The sequence below is a fragment of the Podarcis cretensis genome (genome assembly GCF_951804945.1).
Source record: "Podarcis cretensis genome assembly, chromosome: 1".
NCBI lineage: Eukaryota > Metazoa > Chordata > Lepidosauria > Squamata > Lacertidae > Podarcis > Podarcis cretensis.
Window position 1 is genome coordinate 126,658,141 of NC_137170.1, and position 15,223 is coordinate 126,673,363.

The 15,223-nt window shown below is 47.2% G+C and overlaps 1 pseudogene across 1 annotated transcript; it reads left to right on the forward strand.

The window, feature by feature from the left end:
- Positions 1 to 8,414: 8,414 nt before the first annotated feature.
- LOC307221372 (testis-specific serine/threonine-protein kinase 6 pseudogene) lies at positions 8,415 to 9,655 on the forward strand (annotated as a pseudogene). Its single transcript has one exon. The product of its transcript is annotated as a testis-specific serine/threonine-protein kinase 6 pseudogene (transcript).
- The last annotated feature ends 5,568 nt before the right edge of the window (positions 9,656 to 15,223 follow it).

Below are 15,223 nucleotides of genomic sequence, written 5' to 3' on the forward strand. Positions count from 1 at the left end.
TAAAGCAAAGGAGGCCGTGTGGGTCAGTCCGTGAGAGAGAGAGAGAGCCACAGTTAGGCACAGCGCCTTTATCAGCAGTGACCCCCCCCCAAAAAATGCCCACAAAATAGCTAGCGAGCCTTCGCAGTGTTCAGAACTCTTCATCCAGCAGAATGTTAAACGGTATTTATGCATCTCAGATCATCTTCCAAATTGCTCTGCCCATTCCATCGCTAGGTTCTTCATGTTCACCATCCTCCCTCCCTCCTGCCCTCTTAAAGGTAAAGGCTGTTAAGTCCAGTCAAGGACGACTCTGGGGTTGTGGCACTCATCTTGCTTTACTGGCCGAGGGAGCTGGCATTTGTCCGCAGACAGCTTCCGGGGTCATGTGGCCAGCATAACAGCCGCTTCTGGCGAACCAGAGCAGCGCACAGAAACGCCGTTTACCTTCCCACCGGAGTGGTACCTATTTATCTACTTGCACTTGACGTGCTTTTGAACTGCTAGGTGGGCAGGAGCAGGGACTGAACAATGGGAGCTCACCCCGTCGCAGGGATTCGAACCACCAACCTTCTGATCGGCAAGTCCTAGGCTCTGTGGTTTAACCCACAGCACCACCCGCATCCCAAACCTGCCCTCTTAGTCACCTACTAATGATCACCTGTTTATTTTTCTATGCCTTAGGAAGGGACCTCTAATTTCGCAGTCACTCACATGCCAGGGTAACACCACTACCATGTGGGCTTTCATAAGTGCGGTTTTTGCAGCAGAAGTCATAGGTCGCCTCCAGACTGCCAGTATTTTGTAGGAGAGATTCAATCCAAACTGGAAATTTAGGTTTGTGCAACTCAAGTGTCGTGGTACAACACACCCATCTTTCTTTTCAAAACAATAACAGGTTTTGTGGTTCTAGATTCAGGTAGGTAGCCATGTTGGTCTGACAGTCGAAATAAATAAAAGATTGTCCAGTAGCACCCTAGAGACCAACTAAGTTTGTTCTGGGTATAAGCTTCCGTGTGCAGGTTTTGTGGTTAGAAAAGAGGCAGAAATGCACTTAAAATGAGTGGGATAAATGGTTGATTAATTAGAAAATGTATAGGTAAAGGTACCCCTGCCCGTATGGGCCAGTCTTGACAGACTCTGGGGTTGTGCGCCCATCTCACTTAAGAGGCCAGGGGCCAGCGCTGTCCGGAGACACTTCCGGGTCACGTGGCCAGCGTGACATCGCTGCTCTGGCCAGAGCCAGAGCCAGAGCCGCACATGGAAACGCCGTTTACCTTCCCGCTGGTAAGCGGTCCCTATTTATCTACTTGCACCCGGAGGTGCTTTCGAACTGCTAGGTTGGCAGGCGCTGGGACCGAGCAGCGGGAGCGCACCCCGCCACAGGGATTCGAACCGCCGACCTTTCGATCGGCAAGCCCTAGGCGCTGAGGCTTTAACCCACAGCGCCACCTGCGTCCCTATAGAAGATGTATAACCACAAGCAAATCAGGATAAATTTAGGAAGAACGTTCATCATTTATATAATTTCCCAGCAAACAAAGTGCTCAGTAGACCAGATCTAGGGCTGTAGGAAATGTTAGTCGTACCCAAGCTGACACTATACAGTGGTACCTCGGGTTACACACACTTCAGGTTACAAACGCTTCAGGTTACAGACTCCACTAACCCAGAAATAGTGCTTCAGGTTAAGAACTTTGCTTCAGGATGAGAACAAAAATCGTGCTCCGGCAGCAGTGGGAGGTCCCATTAGCTAAAGTGGTGCTTCAGGTTAAGAACAGTTTCAGGTTAAGTACGAACCTCCGGAACAAATTAAGTACTTAACCCGAGGTACCACTGTACATTTAAACCAGTATCATCTCCACATAGCTACAGTTCCCCGAGTAGTTTAGCAACCCCTCTTCCCAGGGAACTCTGGGAATTGTAGATGCCACTTAGTTAACCTATGAGGTCAAATTTGAACAGAGGGAGACTCTTAATCAAAACCTGAAATGCTGCCCTTCTTCAGCAACAAATTGTGGTTCCCTTGGCGGGAGGGCGGAATCTGCTGGCGGCAAATTATTGCAGCATTCTTGCACAAAACCCTCCTGTTTTTCCTCCAGTTTGCCTCTCGTGCATTTTTTCTTTCAAGTCTCCTGGTCCTGTTTGTCCATTTGCCTGCCAGCCAACAATATATGACAGATGTAAACACCACCTTGCTATCTGTGGTCTCATAATTATAATGCATGTAGATGCACATGACTCTAGATTGCCATATTCAACTGCTACCCACAGGTGCGGTAAGGACATAAAAGAAATAGAAACAAGAGGCAAGGTGGTGGTGTTTTTTGAACCCACATTTATTAGGCCATACAGTGATATTTTTTCTAGAAAAAGAGGTGCCAGAACTCACCATGAAAGCCTCCCTCATTCTCTTAGAATGGCAACGGCACTTGCCAGAAGAAGTGCCAGAACCCACCTGAGAGGTGCCGGAACTAAGTTCCAGTGAGTTCTCCCTGAAATAAAGAAAGCCCTGCCTTCTTTATTTCCAACCGCTCAGCTCCAAATACTTCAGATGCAACCTAGGACACCAAACACAGAGGGCCGATCCTCCAAGTGTCCCTATGTACCAGGGACAGTCCCGGATTTACCAAAGCCGTCCCAGTTTCTGATTTGATCCTGTAATGTTCCGCTTTTCCTTAGGGAAAATATTGGGGGCCATGGAGTTATGTGACCCCCGACCCAAGGGGTTAAGTAATTATACAACCTTTAAGAGACATCTATAAGGGGTAGGTGTTTTTTTATGTTTAATGTTTTATTATGTTTTTATATAGAGTGGACACTCGGGTTGCGAACGTGATAAGTGCGGGATGCACATTCTCAACCCGCATCATTCGCAACCCACAGCATTTGCAACCCACAGTGGCGCATCTGCACACGCGCGGGTTGCGATTCGGCGCTTCTGTGCTTCTGCACATGCGCAAAGGTCGATTTAGCGCTTTTGCGCATATGCGACCACCGAAACCCGGAAGTAAACCATTCCAGTACTTCTGGGTTTCGCCAGTCTGTAACCCAAAAAAATGCAACTTGAAGCATCTGTAACCCGAGGTATGACTATGTTGGAAGCCACCCAGAGTGGCTGGGGCAACCCAGTCAGATGGGCGGGGTATAAATAATGAAGTTGTTGTTGTTGTTGAATAGAGCCTCCTCCACTGATGCCTCACCCCTGAGCTTCCCCCGATGAGTGCATGGGACATTTTTCATGAAAACCTCTTAACTATATGTATTTGCACAGCTGCCTTGCTGGGTCCAGTGCTGAATTTACGTATAAGCTAAACAAGCTATAGCTTAGGGCCCCACTCTCTTGGGGACCCCCAAAAAAATTTAAAGGGGAAAAAAACCTGGATGTACATTTCCAAAATATAAGATAAAAAAAACCCAAATAAAATAAAACCTACATACAGCAACAGTGTTTTGTGTTGTGTAGGCTCCTATGATGTAAGTAAGTGATGAGCAAACTTGGCCCTCCAGCTGTTTTGGGACTACAACTCCCATCATCCCTTGCTAACAGGACCAGTGGTCAGGGATGATGGGAATTGTAGTCCCAAAATAGCTGGAGGGCCAAGTTTGCTCATCACTTACTTACATCATAGGAGCCTACATCACTGATGTACGGTAAGTAATGGGGCCCACCTGCTAGCCTCCTCCCTAAAATATCACTGGTTCCAGTTCAACAATTACTTTGATAAAATACATATTTTGTTATGTGCAAATGGCTTTAGATACATATTAGGTCAGGCATAGACAAACTTGGCCCTCCAGATGTTCTGGGACTACAACTCCCATCTTCCCTGACCACTGGCCTTGTTAACTAGGGATGATGGGAATTGCAGTCCCAAAACATCTGAAGGACCAAGTTTGCCTATGCCAGTATTAGGTCCATAAATTACCATACAGCATATATGCAACACAAAAAACAGCAACAATTTGTTGTTGACAAAGGACAGCTGGACATAGAAAGGGCCCCATTACCTTCAGTAGCTTAGGGCCTCCTCAAACCTATATCCGGCCCTGGCTGGGTCCCATATAAAAGGTAAAGGGACCCCTGACCATTAGGTCCAGTTATGGCTGACTCTGGGGTTGTGGCGCTCATCTCGCTTTATTGGCTGAGGGAGCCGGCGTACAGCTTCTGGGTCATATGGCCAGCATGACTAAGCCGCTTCTGGCCAGAGCAGCGCACAGAAACACCATTTACCTTCCCACCGGAGCAGTACCTACCGTATTTTTCGTCCCATAGGACGCTCCGTCCCATAGGACGCACCTAGTTTTTTGGGGGGAAAATAAAGGGAATTTTTTATTCCTTTATTTCCCCCCCAAAAGCAAGTTGGGGAAACCGAACCAGGTCGGGGAACAGTGGGATGGCGGCGCTGCGCCTCCCTGCTGTCCCCCGAGCTTGTGGGGCTGGCCGATGTCTGACCGGCGCGAGGGGCGCTCTGCTTCAGGGCGCCCTGCGCGCCAGGCGGCAGGCTGCTATCCGCAGCATGGGGAGCCCTGTGAGGAACTGCTGCAGGGCTGCCCACGCTGCGGATGTATGCACGGCGCGAGGGGCGCTCTGCTTCAGGGCGCCCTGCGCTCCGGGCGGCAGGCTGCTATCCGCAGCGTGGGGAGCCCTGCGGGGAAATCCTGCAGGGCTCCCCACGCTGCGGATGTCTGTCTGGTGCGCGGGGCGCTCTGCTTCAGGGCGCCTCGCCCACCAGGGCTGCCTAGGCTGCGAATGTGTTCCCGAAGCGCCGGGAGCTCTGCTTCCAGGGCGCCCGACGCTCCGGGAAGCAGGCTGCTATCCGCAGCCTAGACATCCCTGCGGGAACCCCTGCAGGGCTGCCTAGGCTGCGGATGTCTTCCTGAAGCCTGGAGAGTGAGAGGGGTCGGTGCGCACCGACCCCTCTCGCCCTCCAAGCTTCAGCGAAAGCCTGCATTCACCCCATAGGACGCACCCAGATTTCCCCTTCATTTTTGGAGGGGGAAAAGTGTGTCCTATAGGGCGAAAAATACGGTATTTATCTGCTTGCACTTTGACGTGCTTTCAAACTGCTAGGTTGGCAGGAGCAGGGACCAAGCCACGGGAGCTCACCCCATCATGGGGATTCGAACCGCCAACCCACCAACCTTCTGATTGGCAAGTCCTAGGCTCTGTGGTTTAACCCTCAGCGCCACCCGGGTCCTGGGTCCCGGGTCCCATATAAGTGGCTGTAAATTTAATGAACATCACTGGAATGTACTTCCCTTAAATGTGTTTTGGGTATAGACAGGAAATCCATAGATAATTTCATCCAAGGCTGATTCATAGGCTGTCTCTTTGCCCAAGGGCAGCATGTTGGCATTGAATATCAGTTGCTGGCAGAGCAACAGCAAGGAAGGGCCACTGTCTTCAGACCCAAACATCTGCTTGGCTGCTATAGTATGCAGAATGCTGGACTAAACAGACCCACTGTGCTTTTACCTGACAGGGCTTTCCTGGTGCCCTTGGCGTGAATGCAGTATTCTTACGGGATTAAATTTTGCACACTTCCTCCATTCAGTTGAATATGCTAACTCTAGAGGAGATTTGAGAAAGAGGACGCTATTGCAATGTTGCAAAAAGGAGGGAAATCTTAAAATTATAGAAACGCTTCAGACAATTGTGTGACCACATGAATTCCCAGACTCTTAATTCATTTTCTTTCCAGGAAATGGAAATGGAAATTAAATTAGAAGGAATGATTTCTTGGGGAAACTTCTACCATTTCCTCATTGCATACCCTCCAACATTTCTCCAATGAAAATAATAATATTCCATAATAATTCCATATTCCATCATAATAGTTTTACTATTTATACCCTACCCACTCTGGGCGACTTCCAACATATTTTAAAAAAAAAAACCAGAATAAAACATTAAACATTTAAAAACTTCCTTATGCAGGGCTGGCTTGGGGATTGTATGTCTCCATACTCTCCGACATTTCCACAGTGAAAATAGGGACATCCTACCTTAACTTCTGGGATGCGGGTGGTGCTGTGGGTTAAACCACAGACCCTAGGACTTGCCAATCAGAAGGTCGGTGGTTCGAATCCCCACGACAGGGTGAGCTCCCGCTGCTCGGTCCCTGCTCCTGCCAACCTAGCAGTTCGAAAGCACATCAAAGTGCAAGTAGATAAATAGGTACCGCTCCGGCAGGAAGGTAAACGGCATTTCCGTGCGCTGTTCTGGTTCGCCAGAAGCGGCTTAGTCATGCTGGCCACGACCCGGAAGCTGTACGCCGGCTCCCTCGGCCAATAAAGCGAGATGAGCGCTGCAACCCCAGAGTCAGTCACGACTGGACCTAATGGTCAGGGGTCCCTTTACCTTTACCTTACCTTAACTTCCAACATTTCTCTGATGAAAATAGGGATGTCCTAAGGAAATGCTGAAAAACGGAACATTCCGAGATCAAATCAGAAACTGGGACAGCTTCTGTAAACCCAGGACTGTCCGTGGAAAATAGGGACACATGGAGAGTCTGTACATTGGAAAACACCAGAGTTTGGGGTGTTTTTAAAAGTTATGATGAATATAATCTTGTAGCATGAGCTTCCAAAGCAATGATCAGCAGTGCTTTGCATTGCAGGGGGTTCTATGTATTCTATGTATGCTTTTAAGTGTGCCACCCAAACATTTAGGGTAGGCTGTTATTACTAGGTAGGTGTAGGCCATCTAGTTGTTGCGCTTCAAGGGATCAAAATGATGGATTTAATTAAAGCATATTTCATAAGAGGTGTCAAGCTACTTCCTGTTTGTGACACCTCCTAACAGGAGTTAAACAACTTCCTATTTGTGTGGCATTTCTTACTGGAAGAAATTAAAGGTTTTGCTTTTACCTTGCCAGTTTGACCTTGAGCTCCCTGCCGTCCTTGGAGATCTCTTTCAGGCCTTCTTTGTCAGGGCAACTCCTTTGCAGAGAGACAAACCCAGCTTGCCTTTAAAGTGCACATTAGGATAAACCATGATGCTAATTTGTATTAGCATAAAAGATTTCAACTTCACTTTTCCTTTCAAGTCGAGGGCCTATTTCCATAATCCAGACAGTCTGAACTCCCTCGAATGTTCTCTATGTTCTTAGCATACACAAAAATTGGTTCTGCACATTTGAGCTGTGCGCAGCCGATTTGAAAAGATTTAGAATCGAAAGCAGGGGTGATGGGCAGCCTGTAGCCCTCCAGATGCGGTTGAGCTTCAGTTCCCATCATCCTTGGTAGCTGGGCCTGATGGGAGCTGGAGTCCAAGAACATCTGGAGGGCCAGATGTTCTCCACCCCCAGATCTGAAGGAACTTCTGAAGCAGGTCAAGGGAGGAAATGATGAAAAGTTTCAAAGTATACAATGCCTCGTTCTTTCATATGTGGTGGGCCTGTAAAAGGGTAAAATAGTATTGGGAAATAATTTATAATGAATTGAAAAAAGTGTTTAAAAGTACCTTTCAAAAAAACAACAACCCAGAGTCCTTTTTGTTGGGGGTATTTCAAACAGATATTCCCAGGTGTCAAAAAAAGGTTATTTATGTATGCCACTACTGCAGCCCATGTTTTGTTAGCCCCAAAATGGAAAACGAGCGAGGTTCCCAGCTAAAGAAGAATGACAACTTAAACTGATGGAATATGCACAGCTTGCAGACCTAACTCATAGAATAAGAGAACAAGAATATAGGTTTAAAGAAGACTGGAAAATGTTTATTGAATGTATGGGGGGAAATTGTGCACACTTGAAAACTTTGGCAGCGTTAAGATAAATTCAACAGTGTAAATAAGTTTTGATGGATGTAATAATGGAATGCTGAGTGGTTTAGTTTATATAGAACATGCAGGGGTTTGTGTTATGCAAAATGAACCATGGAAAGAGAAGAAGGGAAGTCTTTGACTAAGGTTGTTTATATGCATATTCTAAATTGTAAAACAAAATTTAATAAAAATTATATATAAAAAACTAAGTATACAATGCCTCAAGAGGTAGCTCCACCTGGGAATTCTGGACATAATGGAAGAGGTAAGGGTTTTGGATTGTCATAAAAGATGTGAGAGGAAAGGATTAATAGGAAAGGACCCACAAAGAGGAGTATGGAAGTCCAGGAGATTCCTTGGAATCTTGTTTTTATGATTGATGTGTGATATATCTCTGTGAATTTTTCATTTGAAAAGCCAAATAAATAAATTTTATGTATAAAAAAAGAGAAGAATGTCATTGGGAATTCCTCCATAAAGTGGAAGCAGGTTATATAATCCATCCCATGAAGAAGAGGAATTGAAACCTCCTCAAACTCCCCAGTGTTGATATCGAAGCTGGACAGACCAGTTCTGGGACCACAAGGGTCTTGGCACTGCTGATTATGCACAGGAAGCGCATGACACTCCCAGCCACTTCACAATACCTGTATGAGTAGTGATGACTTCGAAGCCAAGCCCTCAGTGGGCACATGGGGAGTGAAAGTCTAGAGATGTCTATCACAATGGGTTAAAGCACTGAGTCCCGAGAAGAAAAACTACAGGCCTTGTCACCCTGACCAGGTCATCATGTCAAGGGCTTCCAGAGGAGATAAACTTCTGAGCGACCTCGGTTACAAGTTGGGCCAAACCTTGGGGGAAGGCAGCTATTCCAAGGTGAGAGTAGCCACTTCGGCCAAATACAAGGGGCCACTAGCCATCAAAATGGTGGACCGGCGTCGAGCGCCCCGGGATTTTGTGGAGAAGTTTCTGCCGAGGGAACTCTCCATCTTGAGAGGGATCCGTCATCCGCACATCGTCAGGGTCTACGAGTTCATCGAAGTCTGCAACGGGACGCTGTACATTGTGATGGAGGCCGCGTCTACAGACCTGCTGCAGATGGTGCAGAAGACAGGCAAATTGCCCTGCGCCCCTGAGGCACGGGACATCTTTGCCCAGGTGGTGGGTGCCGTGCGCTACCTCCACGACCGGCATTTGGTGCACCGGGATCTCAAGTGCGAGAACGTGCTGCTCACTTCGGACGGCCGCCGAGCAAAGCTGACCGACTTTGGCTTTGGCAGAGAATCGCGCGGGTACCCGGAGCTGAGTACCACCTACTGTGGTTCTGCGGCCTATGCCTCTCCCGAAGTCCTCATGGGCGTCCCCTACGACCCCAAAAAGTACGACGTGTGGAGTTTGGGCGTCATGCTCTACGTGATGATAACCGGCTGCATGCCCTTCGATGACACCCACATCCATAACATGCCGTGCCGCCAGAAGAAAGGCGTCGTTTTCCCCGAAGACCTGCCCGCTTTGGCGGAGCCCTGCCAAGCCCTTATTAAGCAGCTGCTCCAGTTCAGCCCAGAATCCCGGCCCTGTGTGGGGCAAGTATCCAAGAACAGCTGGCTGAAGGGGGAAGCCTAAGTGCGATGGCTATCCCTACACTGGTGTCACCAGGACACCTATTAGACGCAGCTGCTTCAAGGGAGGGGGGTCATGTTAACCGGACAATGGAAACATTTTAAGTTGTCAGAAAGGTTTCTGGGATTGTTGAGCATGAGAAGAAGTAAGTGGGCAAACTGATTTAATGGGGGGAAAGGAAAAAGAGAAAAACAGTTCAGATGTAAGTTCCTCTGAAATTAACGGGACTTACTTCCAAACAAATGTATTTAGGTTTGGGGTGCCAATGAGATCTTTAAAACCCACTTTTGTGTGTCAGCTTCTCATTCTGCTCAAGGCGATGTTAAGTTGTGGGCGTACATATCAGACAACACAGCGATTCTTCAGACAGCTCTTGATATTCCGAGGCCAGAACAGAACTGAACTGAAGAGCTCAGCCAGCTTGCTTATATAGAGCTCCTGAACAACGTAACTGTAGCAACTTTCTAAAACTATCCAATCACTGAATGTCACTTTCGATCCTTCATTTGCATACAAACTATCCAATCACTGAACGTCACTTTCAATCCTACATTTGCATAACTATCTACAGTATCCCCCTACTGGCCCAGGGTGAGAACTTCAGTACATAACAAGCGATACTTCTCGTTTGTTTGGAGGGGATTCCTACAGATCGCTCAAGTTTGAGGGAATTGGTTTGAGGGAGCGGTGTCTCACATAGTGTAGCATCCTATACTGAGGAAGTGCATCAGAATCCCCTGCAGCATTTCAGAGGATTCTGTGTGCTCTCTCAGCATAGATGGGGTCCTGGCCGTACTGGAAGGAGCTGGACCAGAAACAGGACTCTCACACTGCCTTTGGTATGGGGTACCTTTGATTGTGCAGTCCTAGGCAGCTGCATGGTCAGGCTTTTCCTATGGAATCAAAATGCTTATAAAAGTACCCTTCTCCGATTGGATCATATTTAAAGGACAACCGTGGATTCCCAACAAAAATTGTAAGCTGGCCCTAGGATCTTAGGATCCAAATTTTCCCGAATCAAAGGGATTATTTGCAGGGTGAAGGGCAACATGCTTTAAATGTATGGTGTGTGAACCTCGTGTAAACACTGTCACAGTCCATCCTGAGAGTTGATCAGGATTATGCAGACCATGTAATCCAGGGGTCAGCAAATCTTTTCAGCAGGAGGCCGGTCCACTATCCCTCAGACCTGGTGAGGGCAGGACTATATTTTGGAAAACAAAAACAAAAACGAATTCCTATGCCCAGAGATGCATTTTAAATAAAAGGACACATTCTACTCATATAAAAACACACTGATTCCCGGATCATCTGCGGGCTGGATTTAGAAGGCGATTGGGCTGGATCTGGCCCTCGGGCCTTAGTTTGCCTACCCATGATGTAATCGGTAACAGAAGTCCAGATTGGAAAAAGGCTCAACTCAATTGTATCAAATATAATGCTTTGGCCCGCAATACTATATCATGGTGGAAATGTCCAGAAGGCCATGGGTGTGGCCAGGATTATTATTTTTTTTGGGGGGGGGGTTGCAGGACTTTTGTTTGGGGGGGGCAGAACTGACATGAGTGGTCAGTTAGTACAGTCGTACCATGGATCCCGAACACCTTGCAAGTTGAACGCTTTGGCTCCCAAATGCCGCAAACCCAGGAGTGTTCTGGTTTGCAAACGTTCTTTGGAACCCGAATGTCTGACAAGGCTTCTGCGGCTTCCGATTGGCTGCAGGAGCTTCCTGCAGCCAATCGGAAGACATGTTTTGGTTTCTGAACTTTTTGGAAGTCGAACGGACTTCCGAAACGGCTTCCATTTGGCTTCCAAGGTACGACTGTATTTCTGTTGTTTCATTTGATGGGGGGGGGGGCAGGCAGCTGCCCTCCCTTGCCCTCCCCTTGACTACACCCATGCACAAAGCAGTCATCGAATCAATACAATGCATAGCTCAGTTGGTTAGAGCATGGTGCTGATAACACCAAGGTCGCAGGTTTGATTCCCATAAGGGACAGCTGCATATTACTGCATTGGACCAGATGATCCCTGTGAGATTTTGACCAGCTTCTGCCCATCTGAAGCTGATACAGGCTCGTCTTATCTTGAGCCCAAACAGAGTAATCCACACAGCAGAAGGATAAGCAGTATGTGCCACATTCTTAATTTTTATTTACACTCTATGCTGAGAGAATACAAACATGCATCTTGCCTCTGTGAGAGCAGAGAAGCAACTCCTCTTGGAAACAAAGAACACCGAGAGAACAGTGAAAAACAGGAAACCAGTGAACGTCACATCCAGTCTCCCATTCCCGTGGGAATCCAACAGTAACTCTGACTGTGGAATGCAAAACAATGTCCCGTGACTGCATTTGCTGTTCAGTGAGGGAAATAGAAACCAACAATCCCCAGGGTCCCTTCGAACTCTATGATTCTATGAATTGCCCAAGTCTCCACTATAATAGGGGATATGAATATCAGTCAGTGATGGCTCACCGGAACCTAACTTGCCACCTTCAGCCATGGGGATGGCCAGTTTCCTGATCATCAGGTGAAAGCAAGTCTTTGACCTTTTCTGGTCAGTCCACGGCAAGGCTTCACCAACGGGACAGGCAGATCGTCCTGCAGTCTGCCATTCAGGGAATTCTCCAAAGCCTTTGTCTTCGTGAATCTATCTGCAGCTAATCGGGTCAGACTGTTCTCACTTGCTCTCTGCTTTTTCTCTGCGCTGCTTTTGCCCCCTTTCCTCCCCATGCAAGAATCGTTATGCCTTCTGCGTTTGCAGAAATTGACTCGTTGACTCAGCTGTCACATCCAAAAGCAAATAAACTAAAATAAAGATCCACGGTCCTGAGGGAGAATCACACACACATAATGGCTTACACCTGCTGCTCACAATGGAAGAGAAGCTCTCGTGGGTGCCTTTGGAACCGCAGTGGGGGCGAAGCGTTAAATTCCCCTCCCTACAGCCATGAACCGACAGGGTAGACAAATGACGCAAGGGCAAACTATGTGGCAAACTTCTAATCTAGTTTGGCCTTTGGGGCTTCCCATGATATTGCCTCAGTAATTGCTCCATGAGATAAGAATATTGGGGTCATATGGGAGAGATGATGTAGGCACAGTCCAGGCTGTGTCTGTCAACCTGACCTGAGGTGCTTTTCCAGACTGGCCAGCTCTCCCTCCATTGATGTTCATAACACACAGACAACAGAGCTTCCAAGTGCCCCTGTTTTTCACTGACAAAAGCCATCCCTGTTTCTGATTTGATCGCAGAATGTCCTGCTTTTCCTTAGAATGTCCCTATTTTCTTCGGAGAAAGGTTGGAGGGTATGGAGTTATGCAACCCTTGAGCCAAGGAGATAAGTGACTATACAATCTTTAGAAGACATCCGAAGACAGCCCCATATAGGATTTTTATATACCGTATTTTTCGCTCTATAACACGCACCCGACCGTAACACGCACATAGTTTTTAGAGAAGGAAAACAAGAAAAAAAATATTCTAAACGAAACAGCGGATGTATGATTTTTGTGGTTCATGCTGTGGCCACAGACATGTGATCTGACGGTGAGTTTGGGGTAGCCCAATGCAAAAATCCTGAGGATCCATGTGGATCCATGCTTTGTAACCACATTTTTGCACCACTGCGGCCCCAGGCAACAGTGGGTGTGTGATTTTTTTTGGTGCAAGATGTAGCCATGGACATGCTATGTGATCTGATGGTGAATTTGGGGTGACCCAGTGCAAAAATCCTGAGGATCCATGTAGATCTGTGCTTTGTAACCACGTTTTAATTGGGGAGGGAAGGAAAAGCACTCAAGGGACAAGGAACACGCGTGGGGTGGATGGAGAAGGATGCTGTTAATAATGCAGAAGAGGGGTATAAGAGGAGAAGGCTCCTCTCCTCTCCCGCTTTGCTCCTTTAAAGCAAGCAGGCTCTCTGTCCCTCTCTCCTCCCCACTCAGCATCTCTTCTCCCGCTTTGCTGTTTCAAAGCAAGCCACGGAGGAGGAAAGGAAGGGGAACTATGGATCCTCTGCTCACGACTGCAGCAGATCCTTCCGCCATCCGTAGGCATTCGCTCCATAACACGCACAGACATTTCCCCTTACTTTCTAGGAGGAAAAAAATGAGTGTTATGGTGCAAAAAATACGGTATATACATATACATACATATATATATATATATATATATATATATATAGAGTTTAATGTTTTATTATGTTTTTATATTTGTTGGAAGCCTCCCAGAGAGGCTAGGGCAACTCAGTCAGATAGGTGGCGTGTAAATAATAATAATAGTATGATTATGATGGAATAAAAGGTAAAGGGACCCCTGACCATTAGGTCCAGTCGTGACCGACTCTGGGGTTGCGGCGCTCATCTCGCTTTATTGGCCGAGGGAGCCGGCGTACATCTTCCGGGTCATGTGGCCAGCATGACTAAGCTGCTTCTGGCGAACCAGAGCAGCGCACGGAAATGCCGTTTACCTTCCCGCCAGAGTGGTACCTATTTATCTACTTGCACTTTGACGTGCTTTCGAACTGCTAGGTTGGCAGGAGCAGGGACCGAGCAACAGGAGCTCACCCCGTCGCGAGGATTCGAACCGCCGACCTTCTGATCAGCAAGTCCTAGGCTCTGTGGTTTAACCCACAGTGCCACCCGCGTCCCCATGATGGAATAGGACGTCCCTATTTTCAGAGGCTCAATGTTGGAGGATATGAGGGACAAACACTTTGTGTACCCAAGTAGAGTTGTCGACCCATTTTATCAGACAGTTCAAAACGAAACAAAACACCTCATGGCAGCAAGGCCTTTCATTTCTTACCACAATAAACTTGGTTCCTGTGCTATAACTAACCAGCCCCAGTGCCATTTTCCACAAATTACGGTATGTGGGGGTTACATTCCGGGAATCATACCTAAAGCCAAAATCACATAGCATCAAAGCACATTGGGTTCAATGGTGGGTGGGATTGCAGAAGTGTTTTTTTTTTCCTGGACACCCACTCCATTTCCACACCCCTTTTAATTTTTTTTATTTCTGCCAAGCAGGTAAAGCGGAATATGCATAAGTTAAACATGCGCAAGTTGTGAGCTTCCTGTATTTAGAGGCTGAATTCCTTAAATATCAAGCCAAAATAGAAAAATCAGAAGAAAACAGATGTCACGTCCACCACGTGCATTTAAAATATATGGCTTCCCTTCGGGGAACTGTAGTTTTACACTTCCCAGAGCTACAATTCCCAACACCCTTAACAAACAACAGCCCCTGTGATTGACCACATGCACTTCAAATATATGGTGTGGATGTGACCGGAGTTGATAAATTGAATTTGAAATATGTGTGTTTTCCTCAGAGGTAAGTACTGTTCTGGCTCACGTAATAGCCGGCATCCGGTTTTTCCTGTTCCTCGGTCTTTCATGACTACCTGGGCACTGCTGAACCAGGTCAATTGCAGCATCACACAGGAAATGACCTCACCCGGTCTAATTCCATCCCTAAGAGATGCCTCCATTAGTCCTGAACCCCACCGGCAAGACCTGTGAGTCTGAGGTGGATGTGGTGGGTCTCAAAAGCTTCTTCTGTACTATCTCCTCACTCCCAAGACAAGAAAGAAGGAGCTCAAGCTCAGATCAAGAGAACTGTTTACTTCCCCCCAGGCTTCCATTAACTCTCATGGAATTCGTTTCTATAAACACTGCACTGGGTTAAATGTAGGTTGACTACAATCTTGTAATGTTTATGAGTTCTGTTTTCATTTTCGTTTTGTTTTGTATATATGAGTGTTCTCTCTCTCTATTCTCCCCCTTTCCTTCCCCCTCCCCGCTTTTTATGCCTTATTTGACCCTTTGCACCTTTTGCA